The 20,824-nt window shown below is 39.6% G+C and overlaps 1 long non-coding RNA gene across 3 annotated transcripts in view; it reads left to right on the forward strand.

The window, feature by feature from the left end:
• LOC140517217 (uncharacterized) overlaps positions 1–19,994 on the forward strand; it is a 36,097-nt gene extending 16,103 nt beyond the window's left edge. For 2 of the 3 annotated variants that reach the window (XR_011971512.1, XR_011971511.1), the window contains one exon: positions 869–1,210. This is a non-coding gene — a long non-coding RNA (uncharacterized lncRNA). Of the gene's footprint in view, positions 1–868; positions 1,211–1,500; positions 1,551–2,099 lie in introns of those variants that run through there. The other variant, XR_011971513.1, reaches the window with a different exon arrangement.
• The last annotated feature ends 830 nt before the right edge of the window (positions 19,995–20,824 follow it).

Raw genomic sequence — 20,824 nt, forward strand, 5'->3', positions numbered from 1 at the left:
GAATTTGGTACAATGCTTGGCACATAGTAAAAGCTTAATAAATGTTCATTTCTTTCTCCCTCTCTTCCCTTCCTTCCCTCCCTTCCTTCCCTCCCTTCCTTCTTCCCTCCTTCCTCCCTCCCTCCCTTCCTCCCTCCCTTCCTTCCTTCCTTCCTTCCTTCCTTCCTTCCTTCCTTCCTTCCTTCTTTCCTTCCTTCCTTCCTTCCTTCCTTCCTTCCTTCCTTCCTTCCTTCCTTCCTTCCTTCCTTCCTTCTTTGCTCCAGATAGGCTGTCTTCTGTCTAGTACCATTTCATTTTCCATCCTGTGAACTTCCAGCATCCTTGACAAGTAGAGGAGACTCCACTCCTCCTGTGAAACATCATCCCTGCTTTGGTTTTACTGTTGCCCCATCAAGAAGTGAGCTGCCCCAGGCTACTCAATAGATTGGCTTTCTTAATATATGGAGCAGTCCCAGTGTTGGGGTTTGGCTTGCTGCACTGGTAGAAATGAAATTTGAGCCATCTCTGACACTGGTCATGAGGAGTAGCCAGAGAGCTAGAGCTGTGAGTGCTAAGAGCAGGGTATTATGAGGTCCAAAAGAAAGAATGAATCTAAAGCACTATAAAATGCCAGTTGTTGGTGTTCTGTTATTGTTATTATATTACTACTATACTGTTATTATCATTCTATAGTCACAAGGCCCCCATTCTGATGATGACTTAATTCTCTGAGCCTTCTACTGAACTCCTGATGAGCTCAAGCAATGTTTATAGAGCCCTACAAGGGTATGCTGGTAAATGTTTAACAACCAGGTTCTCAGAAGGGAAAATGTATGCACACACATACTGTTAAGTCTGATGTGCATTATGAATGCTTTCTTAATTCTAGATGATGAACAAAACGATAAATGAAGCCCTGATTGTTGGGATTGCCAATTTTGAGATAAAAATGCTTGCACAAGAAATTTAACAATCATGAACAGACTCCAGGATGCTCATGGATAAAGATCAAGGAATAGTCTCCATGCCAAGCCATCAATGAAACCCTTCTACCTCTTACCTTGTCTTGAAATTAATGACATCCAAGACCTGGACCCTGTCTATCCTGCCCCCTCCAGAGTTTAGTTGTATCCTTATCCTCTCCTCTTGCTTCCTTCCTCATGCCCTTATTCAATCACTTGGCCTTCCTTTTTGAGTATTCACTTGTCAAATAAAGGGCCTGGTGGTTTGAGCATCACTGGTCCATCTGATTTTTCTGCAAAATCCTTTTAAGTTTCAGCAACAGATTATACCATTCTAATCCTTGGTGTTTATGTGCACAGTCTTTGTTCTGTATTTCCTCATCTTACAAAATCATGGGATTTCACCTAGTCAGGACCTTAGAAATCATTTGGTTCAACATTCATTTTCCAGAGAAGAACACAGAAACCAAGGGAGATGATTTGCCAAATGCACAGGATCATAGATCTAAAGGTGAAAGGGTCCTTTAACAACATCTAATTCAGCCCCTTTCATTTACAGTCAAGAAACCAAGACCCAGAGAGGCTAATGACTTGCCAAAACTTACACAGGTAAGTGAGTGGCTGGGAGAGTGTTTTGAACTTCAGAATCCAAGTCTGGTGTTCTTTCCATGTACCACAAGGAAGTCAGTTATAGAGGTTCTTATTCAAAATCTAGGGTTGATGACTCATGGGCCACATCATGTCTCTGGAAAATGAGGACAAAAATTCCTGTGTTGCCAACCTCACTGAGCTGTCATGAGATTCGCATGAGACTATGTGTGCAAAAATGGTCAGAGAAATTTAAAGCGCTACAAAAATTGATTTATTGTTGGTTGTTTATTAGTTGAAGAGGAAAAGTCAAAATATGAGGCATGGGGGCACCATGGGACCATTTAGAGCAAGTTTTCTTAAAGTTCAGGATAATTCTCATTTAATTAAGAAAATACAATGAGAACCTCTGGAGGAAGATGGATTGCTCCATCTTGCAGTTTGTGATAGATGAGGGGGAAGAGTCAGGCATAGTTCAACACACACAGTACATGGATGCTGAGAGAGAACATTTCAAGATCTCAGAAGAAGGGCAAATAGAATCATAGACCCTAAATTTTTTTCCCACAGAAATTGATCCAAAAGAGGAAGGTAAACTCTGGTAAGTAGAAATATGAAGAAACAAAAAATTCTAATGAGGAAGAGATGTCTAAAGTGACCAATGGGATGCACAGGGAACTAGATGATCTATGGGATAAATAAAAAAGAACAGCATAGGGGTGGGGAACCTTCAACCTTGAGGTCACATGTGGCCCTCTAGGTCCTCAAGGGTAGCCCTTTGACTGAATCCAAACTTCACAGAACAAATCCTTTTATTAAGGACCATTCAGTCGCACAATCCCACAAGAATGGATCTCTCTTAGGTTTTATTAAGAGGGAGATAGCATCCAGAATAAGGGAGATGGCAATTTCATTGTGCTCATTTCACTGACCATATCTCAATTATGTCCACTTCTGGGCACCATGCTTTAAGAGAGACATCCATCTGAACTCAGAGGGAAGATTGAGACACATTTTATTTGGACCTGGCCAATACAGGAATTTGTGTTTTGCTTGACTAGACATGTTTGTAACAAAAGTTCTATTTCTCTTCATTCTCAATAGGGGAGGTGAGGGAGGCAGGAGAGAGAAAAGAATGATTTAAATTGATTGGAAAAAATAATTTAAAAATACATTGTTAAACTGGAAGGTGTACAGAGAAAGGCAGCCAGGATGGGGAAAAGAATTGAGATTATTCCGTATAAAGAACCGAGTTTTAAGAAACTAAGGTTGTTTAGCATACAAAGGAGAATGCTTGAGGGAAACGCGGTTGGCATCTTTAAAAATGTGAAGTGCTGTCCCTGGGAGAGGGATTGGACGTGTTCTGTTGAGCTCCAGAGAACAAAATGAGGAAAAATGGACAATACTACAGAGACAGCATGTCTTGGAGAAAATGACTCCTAACAATTAGATCTATCCTGAAGTGGAATGTGCTCCTCAGGAGGTAGCAGGTTCCCTATTTGGGGATGATTTCAAGTAGCTGTTGAATGACCACTTCTTAGTAATGTCATAGAGAGAATTCTGTTAAGGTTGAATTAGATGCTTCTGAGGTCCCTTCCAACTCTGAGATTCTATGATTCCATCTGAAACACTGGGGCTTGGAACAACCTGAGGCTGTTGATGATTACTGAGAACAATGGAAGAGTCTTTTATTCAACCAAGTTGGGAGTCAGGAGAACAAAGAAGAAGGACCATGTCCTGGACTGGAGGTAAGGGTGGAGGTGGGAATGGAAAGATTGTAATGCTTGTTAGAGAGAAGGATGAACTAAGAAATTTTTTATCTTTACTTCGGTTTTCTCTACTATGGATGCAACAAAAATTGTTAAATAGGGATTTGGAATCCAAGATAACAGAGATCACTTAGGTGCCCTTAAATTTCAAATCATTGGTTTTAGAATAATGTCCTCCTACTACACTGAAAAAAAAGCAAAAAGATTTGATTTCGAAGCCACCACCAGTGATTATAAAATAACTTTGGAGAACACAAGAAGTGTGACAGGTCTGGGAATAGTCACATGTTTTCCTGGTTTTTCAAAATGGTGGACTCTTCAATTATAGTCAATTTCCTGGAAATATTCTGGAAAACATTTTCTAAATTAAATTCCTTCATTGTATTACTAATGTAACATATTAATAAAAAGATGACCTGTGAGTATTTAGAGAAGAAACTCTAATTGAAATTGAAAAATCTAACATAACTCCATCAAGAATAAGTCATGCCAGCCTAACCTCATTTTATTTTGTTTTGGAAAGATTTACTAAATTGGCACATCAAGAGACAAGATGGAGAGATGTGACCTAGATGATGAGACAATTAGTTGGGTTCAGAATGGATTAAATGTCTGGACCTAAAAAATGGTCATTAATGGATTAGTGTCAACCTGGACAGAAATGGTATGATCCAGGTAGTTGTCCTTGGCTCTGTTATGTTCCACCCACCTCCCCTTTTTTTAAATCAGTGACTTGAATTAGGTCATAGAGGTATTGCTTATCATATTTGTAGATGACACAGTGCTAGAATCTTCTTGAGGGCAGGGGCTATTTTTTTTAAAGTTAGTTCCTTGTTCTTTAGTATTTATTTATAGTTTTCAAAATTCACTTTTATAAGATTTTGAGTTCTAAATTTCCCCCCTGCTTTCCCTCCCTCTTCCCCAAGATGGTGTACAATCTGATCTAGGTTATGCATGTACAATCATAGTAAACATATTTCCACATTACTCATGTTGTGAAAGAAGAATCAGAACAAAAGGGAAACCACAAGAAAGAAAAAAAGACAGAGAAAATCGTCATGCTTCAATCTGTATTCAGACAACATAGTTCTTTCTCTAGATGTGGATTGCATTTTCCATCATGAGTCTTTTGGAATTGTCTTAGATCATTGCTTTGCTGGGAAAAGCTAAATCTATCAAAGTTGGTCATTACACAGTGTTGCTGTTACTATGCCCAATATTCTCCTGGTTCTTCTCACTTCACTTTGCATCAGTTCAAATAAGTCTTTCCAGGTTTTTCTGAAGTCTGTCTGCTCATGATTTCTCATGGAACAATAGTATTACATTCATTTACCACAACTTGTTCAGTCATTCCCCAATTGATGGGCATCCCCTCAATTTCCAATTCTTTGTCACCACAAAAAGAGCTGCTATAAATATTTTTGTAGATGTGAATCTTTTTCTCCTTTTTATCATCTCTTTGGAATACAGGCCTAGTGTTGGTATTGTTGGATCACAGAGTATGTACAGTTTTATAGCCCTTTGGGTATAGTTACAAATTGCTCTCAAGATTGGCTGGATCAGTTTATAACTCCACCACTAATGCACTAATGTCCCAATTTTCTTACATCTTCCCCAGCATTCATTGTTTTGCAGTTTTGTCACGTTAGCCAATCTGATAGGTGTGATTTGGTACCTCAGAGTTGTTCTGATTTGCATTTCTCTAATCAGTAATGATTTAGAGCATTTTATATGATTGCAGATAGTTTTAATTTCTTCATCTGAAAACTGCCTCTTCATATACTTTGACCATTTACCAATTGGGAATAACTTGTATTCTTATAAGTTTGACTTAGTTCTCTATATATTTTAGCAATGAGGCTTTTATCAGAGACACTGGTTATAAATATTGTTTCCTAGCTTTCCACTTAGTTCCCTTCTAACTGTGGTTGCATTGGCTTTGTTTGTGCAAAATCCTTTCCATTTAATGTAATAAAAATTGTCTATATTGCATTTCTCTTGTTTGGTCATAAATTCTTCCCTTCTCCATAGATTTTATGGGTAAACTAATCCTTGCTCTTCTAGTTTGCTTATGACATCTTGGCAGGGGCTATTTTTGCCTTTCTTTTTATTTCCAGCACTTAGCACAGTACCTGGCAAGTGCTTACAGAATATTTATTCATTAATTGATGGAGCTAATGTATGATGTTATAGAATAAAGTGCATGAGGACTTGCAATGAGTCTTGGCTCTGAGGATGGAGGAACAGGGTTCAAGTTCCACCTCTGTGTGTCCTTAGGTAAATCACTTAACCTCTGAATTAACTCCAAAATGAGGAGATTGTACTGGATGGTCTCTAAGATCCCATATAGCTTTAGTGCTATGTGATTTTATGATCTACTATCTTATGACCTTGGGAAGAATGAGGTTTTCTTTTCAACTCAAGCTTTCTGCTCCAGTCCCAGCATATTTTATGAGTTTGCCATACTTGGTCATGGTCATGACCTTTCACGGTCAGCCTTTGACCATATTGCTCCCCTACCCAAAGTGCCTCTGTCTCTGCATATTCAAACACTAACCATTTCTCAAGATCCAGTTCATGTTCCAACACCCCCAGGAATCCCTTCTTTGACCATCCCATCCCACAGTGAACTTTCCTTCTATTTTACTATGACACTAAGAGTCTGTGAGCAAATCATTGGCCAGCTCAGGAGAAAAGGAGACTGGACTGCATCTCTCTGAAATCTTAAGCATGTTGGAAGGACACATGTGTATAAAAATATTTATAGCAGCTCCTTTTGTGGTGGCCAAGAACTGGAAATTGAGGTCATGCCCATCAGTTGGGGAATCGCTGAACAAGTTGTGGTATATGAATATAATGAAATACTGTTATGCTATAGGGAATGATGAATAGGCAAATTTCAGAAAAACCTGGAAAGACTTATATGAGCTGATGCTGAGTGAAGTAAGTAGAACCAGGAGAACATTGTACACCGTAACACTCACAGTCTGTGATGTCTGATTTTGATGGACTTAGCCTTCTCAGTAATGCAAGGACCTAAAACAATTCCAAAGAACTCAGGAAGGAAAATGCCATTCACATCCAGAGAAAGAAGTATGGAATCAGAATGCAGAGCCAAGCAGGCTATTTTCTTTTTTGTTTTGTTTTGTTTTCTTTCTCATGGTTTCTCCCATTCATTATAAGTATTCTATGCAACGTGACTAGTGTGAAAGTGTTTAATAAGAATGTATATATAGAGCCCATATCAGATTGCATGCCGTCTTGGGAAGGGAGGGGGAGAAACTTTAAAACTTATAAAAGTGAATGCAGAAAACTAGAAATAAATAAATAATTTGGAAAAGAAAAATCTTAATCATGTTGGCTGATAATCCCCAGACACCATTTGGATGCTTCTCTCCCATATTTCATTATTCAGAGATCTCCTAGAAAAAGATGGTTATGCTTTCTTACCTCCCAAGAAAATTCCAATCTTATTTTTCAGCCAAATCCTGAAACTCTGGCTTCTAAAAACTGGAACCTCCCACTTCAGTGCCATCAAAATTTTCTTGATTGCTAAGTTCAGTCAGTATTTCTCAAGCTTCACCTGTTTTGGTCTCTCTGGAGCATTTGACTCTGTTGACAACCCTTTCCTTTCAGAGGGGAAAGTAGGGGAAGGGTATGTGCATTTATTAAGCATCTTCTATGTGCTAGACACTGCACTGGGATAATATTTGCAAATATTATTTCATTTGCTCCTCATGACAACCCTGTGAAGTAGGTGCTATTATAACCCCCAGTTTACAGTTGAGGAAACTGAGGCAAGTAGTTAAGTGACTTTTTCAGGGTCACACAGCTAGCAAGTCTCCAAGGTAGCAACTGAACTCAGGCCCAGTGCTCTGTCCCTTGTGCCACCAGTTTTCTCCTCTCCTAGAGTAGGGGCTTCTTAGAGTTTTCTAATACTCTTCTTTCCTATTTCACTCTTTACCTGTCTGAACTCTTCTCAGTATCTTCTGAATAAATGCAAAAGCATTTATCAAGCATTTTCTATGTGCAGAGCAGTGGGGATACTAGTAGAAAAGGAGCACAGTTTCTGCTCTTAAGGATCTCATGGTCTAAGAGGGGAGGAGAGAATATGTAGGTAGAAAACTTCACCTTTAAATCAGATGGAGAGTCCCTTCATCCTTAGGACACAGTGGAAAAGCAAGTGGTGATGCATTTTACTTAATATTATTTACCCTGATAAGATTATATCCATTTTAAAGCCATTTGAGAGTTTCAAGGACTTTGGTAGTAAGAACAGTCTTTTCCTGATCTTTGGTAGCAGCTCTGACTGGGAAGGAGGCAGAGGTTGCAGTTTCTTAAGAATTAGTTACCAAGTCACATTTCCACAAGGGTTAATTCTCTGATGGTAGCTGCTTGGACTGTCCTGGAAGTAGTGTGAATGGTCAAGGTGATGTCAGAGGTTTGATCTGCTCAGCCTATGCTTCTTCCTTCTCCTTCATCTGTTTCTCTAACCCTATCTCTGCTCTCTCTGTCTCTCTCTCTTCCTGATAACATCATCAGCTCCCATGGATTTAACTATCATATTTATGCAGATGACTCCCAGATCTATATGTCCAGACCTAGTGTCTTCTCTGAGCTTCAGCCCTGACTCACCAATGGATTATTGAACATTTCAAACTATGTATTCTGGTATCATCTTAATCTTAATTCCAAAACTTAATTTATTATCTTCCTTTCTATATTCTATCCTCTTCCAAACTTCAGAATTTGTCAAAGGTACCACTATCCTTCCAGTGTCCTAACATTATCCTCACTCTCTCACCACACATATCCAATCTGTTGCCAAATCTTGCTGCCTCCGATCCTTCCTCTCCACTCATACAGCTGCCATATTAGTTCAAGTCCTCATCAGCTCTGACCTAGATGATTTCAACAACCTCTTAACTAGTTTCCCTGTCTCAAGCCTTTCACCATTCCAGTCCACCCAACGCACCGTTTCCAACATAATTTTTCTCAAGCACAAATCTTACCCTATGATTCCCCTATTCAACCATCTCCTTCTTATTGCCTTTAGGATAAAATATAAATTCCTCTGTTTATCTTTCAAAATCCTGTGCCACCTGATACAACCTCTATTTTTAGCCTTATTGGACATTGTTCCCTTTTCCACACCTAAATGATCTGTGTGTTCCTCACTCATGACACCCCATCTCCCATTCCCATGCCTGAAAGTCATTCCCTCCTTGCCTCTATCTCGTAGAAACTCTTCCTTTTAGATGCAATTCAGGTACCATCTTCTGCATGAAGTTTTTACTGATGCTCCTAATTGTTAATGTTCCATTTTCCAAACTACCTTGTATTCAACTATTTGCGTGTGTGTATACATATATGTATAAATTGCATGCACTCACACATATAATATACATATGTACACAATATGTATGCATATATGTATATATTGCATGTATACATATGTGTACTTTATATTTTTATATTTGTTGATTCTTTCCATGATTAAAATATTGATTCCTTTTGAGTAGAGATTGTTTTACTCTTTGTTCTTATGTCCCCAGGCCAAGGAAAAAGTTTTTGCCCAACAGGGCATAGCATATATGGGATCCTGGGGCAGGGTATTAAAAGTGCTTTTGAATGTTTGAGGGCAGAAATTTACCAGAGTAGCTGAGTGGCAATGAGCAACATAAATTTACTTTTAATAACTGTTTCCCTAGTTGACTGTATAATTCCTCAGAGAATATGGGCAAATAGAAGGGGACAAGGAGAAGGAACATGGTAGCATCTTCTCTCCAGGGAGACCATACAGCAGTAGTGCTAGGTGCCTTCCCTTTCTGCAGTCCTTTGTCCTATGCTCCTTCACTTCCCATCCAGAGAAGACAACACTAAAAACCATTCTCCAGTTTGCCCTATGGATTCCATTCTGTGCATCCACATTTGAGTTGGTGAGCTGCCTGCAGGCATCTAGAACACCAACAAGTTGGTGTCAATCTGAATGCCTCAGGCTCAGTTGTGGCTGTTTTTGGCATATAACCTCCAGAGACCATTGCCTTCCTTTCAGAGCATTCCTAAGGTGGAGCTTGATGGTCCTTTTATAAAGATGCAACATCATAGAGGGTGTTATGGAAATACTAAGCATAATAGAGATTAGTAAATCTGTCTTTGGACCCCTTTATCTGATCATCTGTAACAAACAGTGACCTCCTCTCAGAGGCTCCAGGCCTAGAGGTCTACCTTGTGTCTGAGACAACCTGGTCTCTTCTAGTTCATCCAAACTTGACATGCCCTTCTCAACAATCTCACAACAAGCCTACTGTTACATACCAACTTCTAAAGAAGACTTTACACCTTTCTATCAACTGTACTCCCAAAGGAATTTGCCATATTAGCATCTTTCTATCTACTCTTGGGAAATTTTTGTAGGCCCCTCTCCTCTTATCCATCCTCATCCTACCCAGGTTCACAATGTATGGCAAGAATACTACCCATCCTTATCACCACCAGGTGTAAAAAATAGAAGCGTGATTTCTTCCCATCTCTCATTTGACACGTAGCCCACACCTTGTCTTAGAGTTCCTAGACTCATAGAATTCAGGGCTAAAACTAGGTTGGCCTAGTCCAATCCCTCCCAGGAGGGAGGAAACTCAGATCTGGAGAAGGGAAGAGATTTGTCCAAAGTCACACAAGTAGTAAGTAGCAGAATCATGATCTGAATCTGGGTCCTTGGGTGACTTTCCATCTGCCTTGTTGTGTTGCCCTGAGGATGATTGAATCCTTCCTTTGAACTTGCAGCTAAAACCTCCTATAAGGTGTTATCTCCCCCTGTTTGTATCCCTAAAGGCTTTTTCATTTATTCATTCTACCATACTACCTTTCCAACTGGACTGGGAGCTCCCCTAGGGCAGACATTGTCTTAGGAGTCTTTGCTTCCCCCTAAATGCCCAACACCCCCTGCCTTGCCCCTACTAAATGGTTGATGAATGTGACTCTGTTGATGGATAGATTACATGGGCTGCTTGAATCTCCTCTCCTGGGTCAGTAGCTGGTGGACAAAGCTAGGCCTGCCTGGAGATGCTCCCAGCATTCTCCATTCCCGATTCCCAGACTCAAGGGAAGCCTTTCCTTTGCTTGGTAGAATTCATGCAGAGACATCCCCAGTTCTCTTGGAAGAAGCCCTTGTGAGTCATTTATGTCTTAGAATCTCTTTATCTGCTCTTTTCCAATCAGCTCCTGTCAGGAAAAGAGACATCATGGGAAACTGTTTCAATCTTTTTTAAAAATTTACTTTCTAAATGTCTTAAAACAAGCCAATTGCTGCTTTTACCACTGCCTAGGACTGCTTGGAGACCATTACCAGATGTTCCTATAAGGATTTCAAAGCATGTTAGGAGGGCCTGGGGCCAGGTGCCATTGTCATCCATGTGATTTATATTTCTGATTAAGCTGCTCACATGGGCCAATCAGAAAGCAGAGCTGTCCCCATTAAGAATAATCTGTTCCATTTGTATGATATTTTATAGTTTGCAAATGGTCTTCATCTCCATTATTGCATTAGAGTCTTGAAACAACCCATGGAGGAGGAAGGGGAGGTATTATCAGGATGTCCATTTTGCTAATGAGAAAGTGTCTTCCACTCATTAAGGGGCCACCCACCAGGGTTATTGAGGCAATTGTCCAGTGCTCTCTACCAAAGGTAAGGCACCCAAAGAACTGAAGTGATTTACTCAAGATCACACCACTAGTTAGTGGCATAGTCAGAGCCAGAATTCAGGTCCCTGCATTTCTAGTCAACTGACAAGAATTTATTCAGTGCTTACTATGTACTGGACACTATACCACACTCTGGGTACACCAAAATAAAAAGGAAACAGTCCCTGCTCTCAAATAGCTTGCATTCCAATAAGAGAGATATCACACACATATATAAGTACACAGCTGATCTGTGCAATGTGAAGATGTGTAGTTTGCTTTAATGGGATGTACCTTAGCATCTGGGAGTCAGAAGAAACTTCATGAAGATGGTGGCACTTGGATTGTGTCTAAAAGGAAGGGATTTGAAGAGGTGAGAATGAGGAGGAAATGTACCCCAGGCATGGGGCACAGCTCGTGCAAACACACAGAGATGGAAGATGGAGGGTCTAATACACCAGCCTGTCTAGGAGAGTATATGCTGTCCAAGAGCATAGTTGCCTTCAAAATCAAAAGCACTGTTACCAACACTTCTTTGCCATCTGCATCACTAGTAGTCAACCACTAACTCAGCAGCGCAGTGTGGTGGAAAGAGCATAGGATATGGAATTAGAGGGCCACACTCTGCCACCAACTAGCAGGGTGACATGGAGAAAGGCACTTTCCCTTCCTGGGCCTGTTTCCAAATCTGGAGCATAAAGCATGCTGCCAACCCAGCAGTATATCCAAAAACTACTGACATACTAGAAATAATCCACCTCTGAGGTATTCAACATATTCTAAACCTATCACTAAAAATGATAATTCACATTCATATGCAAAACTCGTCCCCAATAAAATCTAGTGAGTTAAGGGATGCAAGTGTTATTATCTCCAATTTACAGATAAGTAAACTGAGTCTCATGATAGGGAAGTGTGGTACCTCCAAAGTTAAACAAGGGGTATGTGTTGGAGCCAAGATTTAGCCCCCGATGAGACCTTAAAGAAACTCAGCGATCACATTTGCTGGTTCTTTTAGCAGCATAGGAGGTAATTAATCTGGATCTGCTGCCTTGGATTTATCAAGGGTTTCTAGGTGCTCTTTGGGTATTTCCTTACTTATGGTATCACCTTGGTAATCATCATTTCTGTTCTGTCTTTTCCAGTTCAAAGATCATTCCTTTGGCAAAATTAAGAATGGAGGAGGTCTGCCTTCTTTCTGTCATCAGTTATCAGCATTTCACCTACTCCTAACAGCAGCCTTGTCTCTTCTTTGATTTTTCCTCTCTCCTCCCACCAAGCTTTAAAAACACTCTGACTCTTTTCATTGTCCTTAGCTCTTCTCGCTGGACTCAGTTCACTCGGAGCTTTAGAATTCCTGACACCATTCTTAGAGTTCTGTGCTGAGCCTTTCTTCTCATCCTTTGTTTGCTGCCCTTGTTTCTATCTTCTGTACGAGTCTTTTTTAAAATCTAAGTTGTTGGTGAGTTTCCTGTGTGTCCGTAGTTGTCTGTTTAGGCATTGAAATTGTTTTCTTTGTGCCTTTAGGTTTTATTCTTGAGAGTTTCTCATCCTTCCTGAGCCAACTTTTCTTGTAGAATTTTAGCCAATAGAATAATGCTTATTCTTCTCTAAACCCCTTGACACCTGCTAGCCCTTAATCTAGGGAGCATGTCAGATAGTCCTGGCTTCCTTTTCCTTCTGCATCATCAACTCTATCAGTGTCACTTCCCCCACCTCCACCCATGCTTCAGGTTTCCATAATTTCTACCCTAGCAATCAATTCCTTCCTATTTGTGGAAATCAGCTCCAGAAGGAAATTCTCTTGATTCCTCCATCTTTCAAAGGAGGAAATTATATTTAAGGCAAATCAAAGCTACCCTACTTTGGTGGAGATCCCCAACACATGTCCATATACTCAAGGCCCCCATCACTACTATATCACACTTGTGATATGAGCTGCTTATTAAACTCCTCACCTCTGTCATCTTTCCATCCAGGTGTGCTGCAGAATATTCTATATTGCTTGTCTTTCTATCTCCATTAATTTTCAGAAGAATTGTCTCCACTCATCTCTTCTCCTCTCTGTTTTCTACATTTCTTCAAATGAATGAATTCATGATTGAGTGAATGAAAAAGTATTTATTAAGTACCTACTAGGTGTTAGGCCCTATGCCAGGTGTTAGAGATATAAACATAGAAGTGAGACAGTCTTTGCCCTCAGAGAGCTTATATTCTAAGAGAAGAAGTCAATATACATAGGGGAGAGGTGACCAAAGGAGGAGGTCTTGGTCTAAAGAGTTACATGAGTTGTGAGACAAGCCATTGGAAATCTGATTGGTTTGGGACTATTTGGCACTATCAATGGGACTATTGATCTGATTAATATTCCCAGAGAAAGAAGTGGGAGGAGGAGTAAGGAACTCATAGGTCTTGTGGTCATCCTTCTTTGCCAAAGAAGACCATGCCATCAGAGAAATGATGACATGACTTGCACTTGATTTTGTTATGAGTGAGGGAGGGCTGTGCAGGTCACCAGCCTCACTTCTTCTCTAGAGCCATCTGAATTCAGTAACCAGACTGGAGATGACCCAGAAATGCCTGCCTAGACTCTGGTTTTCTGATAGATGGCTGAATGGAATAGAAAGCATGGTCTAGATACAGTAGATTTAAATACAGCTGAATTAGTATTTAGTTTGGAGAGAGGAGAGTAAGTGAAAGGGAACAAAAGATACCTGTCTTAGATGCTGGTTTCATGGTGGATGTTTGTGGGGAAGGAGGTGTCAGGCTTCAAGTCAGCCCTCTCTACTTCTACGTGGAGATGCCATCTGAGAAACTATGCATGTATCCAGACTCCCATTTCACTTTGATAAGTATATCTTAATATACACCCTCATTTACATATCTTATTTCTTTTATATTACATTTTCCTTTACATGAGTCATGGTTCTCATACCCCCAAGTCTCAGTGGTGTCTATGAACAAGATTAAATTTGTCTTCATGTTCTATGATCTCTAGTTTCTCTCTCTTCCTTCTATTTTTTGGGAGCTTGTGTATAGATATTTGAGGTCATTACCTTTAGTATTCATTCTTTCCTTGTATTTTGCTTTCTTTGAACAAATTGGTGTCTCAACTGCATGCCCATCCCAGTCACCATCAGCATCCCCATTGCTACTAATAACATCGGTATCATATCCCCATCATCAACACACCAGCCCTGGCTGGTTGTCTCATCTTCCCTAACTATACTGTGAGCTTCTACTGAAGCTTCTGGCACTTTTCAGAGAACATAGCTTTGGAAGCATAATTTTTCTCTTGTTTTGTTGTTTACTCTTAAAGAGTCCCTGACAGAAATGAACTCTGTATACCCAGAGAGCACAAAAAAAGGAGCATTCTTCTTTCTCCAGGGGACAGATCAGAGTGGCAGTATTTTTTCCTTTTTAAAAAAAATATTTATTTATTTATGAAATTTATTTCTTTTCAGTTTTCAACATTCACTTCCATAAACTTTTGAGTTTTAAATTTTCTCCCCCTCCTTCCCTCCCCTCCTCCCTAAGATGGAGTGCAATCTGATATAGGCTTTCTATATACATTCATATTAAGTATATTTTCATATTGTCATGTCATAAAGAAGAATTAGAACCACAAGAAAGAAGAAACAAAAGAAAACAACAATAACAAAAGAAGAGAGCAAATATTATGCTTCCATCTGCATTCAGATTCCAAAGTTCTTTCTCTAGATGTGGACAGCATTTTTCATCATTTGGAAACATTTGGACATCTTTTGGAGTTGTCTTAGATCCTTGCCTTGCTGAGAAGAGCTAAGTCTGTCAAAGTCAGTCATTGCACAATGTGGCTGTTACTGACACAATGCTCTCCTGGTTCTGTTCATTTCACTCAGCATCAGTTCATCTAAGTCTTTCCAGGTCTTTCTGAAGTCCACCTGCTCATCATTTGTTATAGCACAGTAGTATTCCATTACGTTCATATATCACAACTTGTTCTGTCATTCCCCAATTGATGGGCATCTCTTCTCCCTTCAATTTCCAGTCCTTAGCCACCAGAAAAAGAACTGCTATAAACAGGTTTGTAGATGTGGGTGCTTTTCCCATTTTTATGATCTCCTTGGGATACAAGACCTAAAAGTGACATTGCTGGGTCAAAGTGTATGCATGGTTTTATAGCTCTTTGGGCATAGTTCCAAATTGCTCTCCAGCATGGCTGAATCTGTGCACAACTCCACCAACTATGCATTAGTGTTGCAATTTTCCCACCTCTTCTCCAACATTTATCATTTTCCTGTTTTGTCATGTTCCGGTCTCATAGGTGTGATATGGTACCTCAGAGTTGTTTTGATTTGCATTTCTCTAATCAGTAATGATTTAGAGCATTTTATATAACTATAGATAACTTTAATTTCTTCATCTGAAAACTGCCTGCTCATATACTTTGACCATTTATCAATGAGTAGATGACTTGTACTCTTATAAATTTTACTTAGTTTTCTATATATTTTAGAAATGAGATCTTTATCAGAGATAACGGTTGTAGAAATTGTTTCCCAGCTTTCTGCTTCCCTTCTAATCTTGGTTGCATTGGCTTTGTTTGTGCCAAAACTTTTCAATTTAATGTAACAAAAATTATCTATTTTGCATTTCATAATGTTCTCTATCTCTTGTTTGGTCATAAATTCTTCCCTTCTCCCTAGATGTGATGGGCAAACTATTCCTTACTCTCCTAGTTTACTTATAGCATCAGCCTTTATAACTAAATCATGTACCCATTTGGACTTTAGCTTGGTATGGGTATAAGATGTTGGTCTATGCCTAGTTTCTGCCATGCTATTTTCCAGTTTTCCCAGCAGTTTTAATTAAATAGTGAGTTCTTTTCCCAGAAGCTGGAGTCTTTGGATTTATCAAACAGTAGATTACTATAGTCATTGACTATTGTGTCTTGCATACATAACCTATTCCATTGATTCAACACTCTGTTTCTTAGCCAGTATCAAGTAGTTTTGATGATTGCTGTTTTTTAATACAATTTAAGATTTGGTACAGCTTGACTGCCTTCCCTTACATTTCTTTTCATTAAATCTCTTGATATTCTGGACCTTTTTTCTTCCAGATGAATATTGTTTTTATTTTTCCCCCTCTATAAAGTAAGTTTTTGGTAGTTTGATTGGTATAGCACCCAATAGGGCTCCAGTCTTAAAGCAAAATGTTACCATTGTTTCAACTTTTATAATACATCTCTTTGTACCACTTACTATCAAAATTTTTGTTCCTCAATAAAAATTTGTTAGTCTGATTATGTATTTACCTAAACCACAGGTTATTAACTTTTTTAATATCATGGACTTGATCTGAAGTCCATAGCCTCTTCACAGAATAATATTTTTCAATGCATAAGATAAAACACAGAGGATTACAAAGAAAGCCAATTATACTGAAATATAATTATCAACATATTTTAAGTTTACAGATGGCTAGGTTAAGAGCCTATATTCTAAACCAAGGGGGGAAGGGCTGTGAATTGTGACTCAGAATACTGTAAATAGCCTGAAACCTAGAGTTCTAGATGCCTAGATTAGGGACTTTGTCACAGGGCAGAGCCAGCTCCAGGCAGAGGCAGTCTGGCAAAAGGATATTTACTTTGGAGTCAAAAGACCTGGGTTCAAATCTTGGATGTGTTGATTGCCATTTTATGGTCTTGAGCGATTTACTTCCTCTCCATTGGCCTTAGTTTCTCTAATAGTTAAATAAAAGTGTTGGATTAGATGATTTCCAAGGACTCTTTCAGCTCAAAATCAGGATGTTGAGAGAAACCTAGGACCAAATATTAGTCAGATAGAAATAGAGACAAGTTAGCCTAGCAGAGGTATACCAACCAATTGGAAAAACAGCGGGAGTCTCTTTAGATCCTGATTCTTGTGTTGTATATAACACAGACCTCTTGCTATTGTGAAATCATGTCCAACTCTTGGTGATCCCATTTGGGATTTTCTTAGCAAAGATACTGGAGTGGTTTGCCATTTCCTTCTCAGATGGGTTCCCATTTTATGGGTGAGAAATTTGAAGCAACAGTTAATCGCTTGCCCAGGATCACACAGTTAGTGTCTGAGGTCAAATTTGAACTCAGATCTTCCTGACTCCTGGCCTGGTCCTCTATCCACTGGGCCACCTACCTGCACCATCTTGGTATCTCTGATGTACTGTGGGCTGATCTTTTACCTTCTTCCTCTTAATTGTGAGTCAAAGTCTTCTGCAAAGTCTAACGTCTCTGGTGAATATAGGAGAGGAGAGAAGAGAGAGAAGGCATCTTGTTCTACTGGAAGCCTTTCCCAATCATCCATAATTCTAGGGCCTTTCCTCCATTGATTATTTCCCATTTATCTCATATGTAACTCATTTATTCATACTTGTTTACATATTGTCTGTCCCATTAGATTGTAAGCTCCTTGATTGCCTTTCTTTGTGTCCCTAACACCTGCACATAGTAGGTGCTTAGCAAATGTTTATTGATTGATAGATTCAAGATTACCAGGAGAACTGGGGGCCGAAGAGGAAATCTGAATTCTGAGAGGCTAGAGAAGAACTTAGCATTGGGAGAGAGCATGGGCTTCAGCCACACAGTTCTGGAGTATAGCTCATTAAAGAGCACGGCAAAGGTAGAAAGCTTTGGGCAGAGCTAAGTCTGGGTTATGGGTCTAAGTCTGTTCCCTGTCATGCCAAGGGACCTTCCTAATTCTCATTGCTATAGTTCTTCCCTGTCTGTAGGGTGCTGTGCTCACAAAGGTGCTGTGAGACTGGAAGTGTGGAGATTATCCTCTCCATCTCTTAGTTCACTAGTTGACCTGGTCACACAGCTAGCGTCTTCTTCAGAATTCCTGATTTTAGGTCTAGCATGCTTCCCATGGGAATCAATCAATCAGCTAGGATTTATTAAGTGCCTGCTGTGTACCATGCAGGAGGGAAGCAAAGACAAGAAATGAAACACTCTCAAGGAACGTACATTACACTGAAGGAAAACAAGATATATTCATTTATATAAATCTAAAATGTATACAAAGTAAATGAAAGGGGGATGGAGGTTGGCAATAGGAGGAGGTGCTAACACTTCAGGTTACTCTAGGCGTGGACCAGAAAAGGGACCCAGAATGTGAAAGTCACTTCTTATCTCAGAGGCAACTTCCTAGTGCTACAGCTCCCTAGAGATACTCAAGCCTCTTTTGTCTCAAGGTTAGTACACAGATACTTATTGAGTTGTTTTTTTCCATCTAGTGTGACTCTTCATGACCCCATTTGGGCTTTTATTGACACAGATACTGGAGTGCTTGGCCATTTCCTTCTCCAGCTTATTTTACAAATGAGGAAACTGAAGTAAAAAGGTTTAAGTGACTTGCCTAGGGTCACACAACAGACACTTGCATGAACTCAAAAAGATGGGTCTTCCTGACTCCAGATGCAGCACTGGATACAGTGTGCTGTTAAGTGAATTGAGAGTTGAGCTTGGTCTAAAGATAGACTTGTGTTCAAATCCTGCTCCTGATACTTGCTAGCCCCAAGACCCTGGGAAAGTCACTTTACCTGTATCATATCAGTTTTCTCAACTGTAAAATGGGAATAATAAAAACACCTTCTTCCTAGGATTTTGTGAGATAATATGAAGCATCCTAAAAGTTTCAGGGCAGTTTTAAGCTTTCAAAGGTGCACTAAGTCTTTGGGGACACCTCATATTTATTTGTAAAATGCTCCTCCACCTTTAAAGCAGGGAAAGGAAAGAGAAGCTAGTAAACATTTATATGGTGCCTACTATGTGCTAGGCACTGGGCTAAGCACTTTTTACAAATGTGATCTCATTTGATCCTCACAACAACCCTGTGAGGTAGGTGCGATTATTGTTATCCTCATTTTTCCAGCCTTTTTTTCTGAGGTAGAGTTAAGTGACTTGCTCAGGGTCACATGGCTAGTAAGCATCTGAAGTAGGATTTGAATTCAGGACTCCCTGATTTCAGACCCAACCCTCTATCCACTGTTTTAAAGTTAGCACTACATAAATGTTAATTATCATCATTATTATTACTCTATCATCATCAAAGTTAGGAGTAGGGATGGTTTAGAGTCAGGAGACCTAAATTCAAGGCACATCTCTATGATTTCCTTGACTGTATGACCTCAGGCAAGTCATTTTCCCTCTCTAGGGGTCAGTTTTCTCCTCAGTAAAATGGACTATTAATATTTTTATGACACAACTCACAGTTGTTGTAGAAGTGTCCTACACATGAGCTGTAATTATCCCTCGGTGCCATCTCTGCTGACATGCATTCATTTCTAATCATGGATTCCGAAGCCCAAAGTTAGGTATGATATTTGGGGTATGTCCCTTCATCTGATTCCCCAACTAAGACTGATTAGAGGTATTCTTTCACTTTAAAAATCGCATTATATCTTCCTTTTCTTCACAGGGTTCAAAAAAGCTTCCTGATCTTTGTAAGATGGGAAGGCTTATGTTTTCATCACTCATCTCTAATGGAGTGTGAGCTCCTTGCTTTCTTATTTTGTCTTTGTATCTAGCCCATGGTTGGTGTCATGGAAAAGACTAGCACGTTTTATTAGAGTGAAGACTCAGGGAAATTTATTTTTATTTTTACAAAGCCAATCATTTATTAAATATTCAATAGTAAAAGAAATTATTTTTACACAGTAGACTTTTAAAAAATTAACTTTAAGCATATTATAAAACTAAAAGAGCACATTATACAATTTAATTAAATCACAGTCACTTGTTTTTGAGAGAGAGTAGGATATGCTTGGACGGTACTTGGCATCATACCCTGTAAATGTACTTATGGTGGATACCTGATATATACTTGTTAAATTATATTGAAGAAGGTCAGGTGACTTGTCCAAAGTCATACATAAGGAATATATAGAAGAACCTGTATTTTAAACCAAGTGCTCTGACTTTAGCCTCCTTTTTGGTTAGGGTATTAAGCAATTTTAGTTGACCTGTGGACGTTGTGAAGATATGTATCTGTGGGAGGGGTGGTATGGACATGGGCGGGGGATAGGGAATGGTTAGGTGGTAGTTAGTGGACATGGGAGACACTGGCACAGGACCTCCCAGCATGGTGTGCCTGTACCAGAGAAGGTGCTATACTCTATGAGCAAAGCAGAATGCAGTAGTTCAAAAGAAAAGTGAGATGTGCAAATTTAGACATCTTTACTCCAAATGTTCACATGGACTATTTGTGCCTGACCTGTGGTAGAGCCTTAAGCTCAAATTGGTCTGATTAGCCACAGTCGGATACATTGTACCTTGTCCCTGCATAGTGATGTCACTTTGGTCATGAAGGATAACTGCTACCACCAGTGTACTCCATGGTATTCTTTGTGACCTAAACATCAAGTGCACTGCCTTAGAAGTCCAGATACAGAATTTGTAGAGAGCAGACTTTGGCTTAATATTTCTTATGATGAGAGCTATCTTGAAGCCCTCAGGAGACAGTTAACTGCCCATTATCAGAGGTCTTTTTGCAGAGGTTGCATAGCCATTTGGGGAAATAGCAGAGGGTATTCTCCTTCAGGAGCTGGGTTGGACTTGATTCCTTCCAACTGATATTTTGTGGTCTTGAAGACTTGGACTCAGAAAATTACAGCTGAAGGGAACCTAAGAGATTATCTAACCTATTCCCCTTTCTCTTAAAAATTAAGAAACTGAGTCTCAGAGAAGGGAAAGAAGAAAACATGGCTAAGGAAAGGGCAGAGGTGGGGTGGATCATAATCATTTTCACTTTACAGATGAGACAACTAAAGTCAGAGAGCTGGTGTGCCCAAGGATATGAAAGCTAGTTAGAGATAGAG

The sequence above is a fragment of the Notamacropus eugenii genome, chromosome 1 (assembly GCF_028372415.1).
Source record: "Notamacropus eugenii isolate mMacEug1 chromosome 1, mMacEug1.pri_v2, whole genome shotgun sequence".
Lineage (NCBI taxonomy): Eukaryota > Metazoa > Chordata > Mammalia > Diprotodontia > Macropodidae > Notamacropus > Notamacropus eugenii.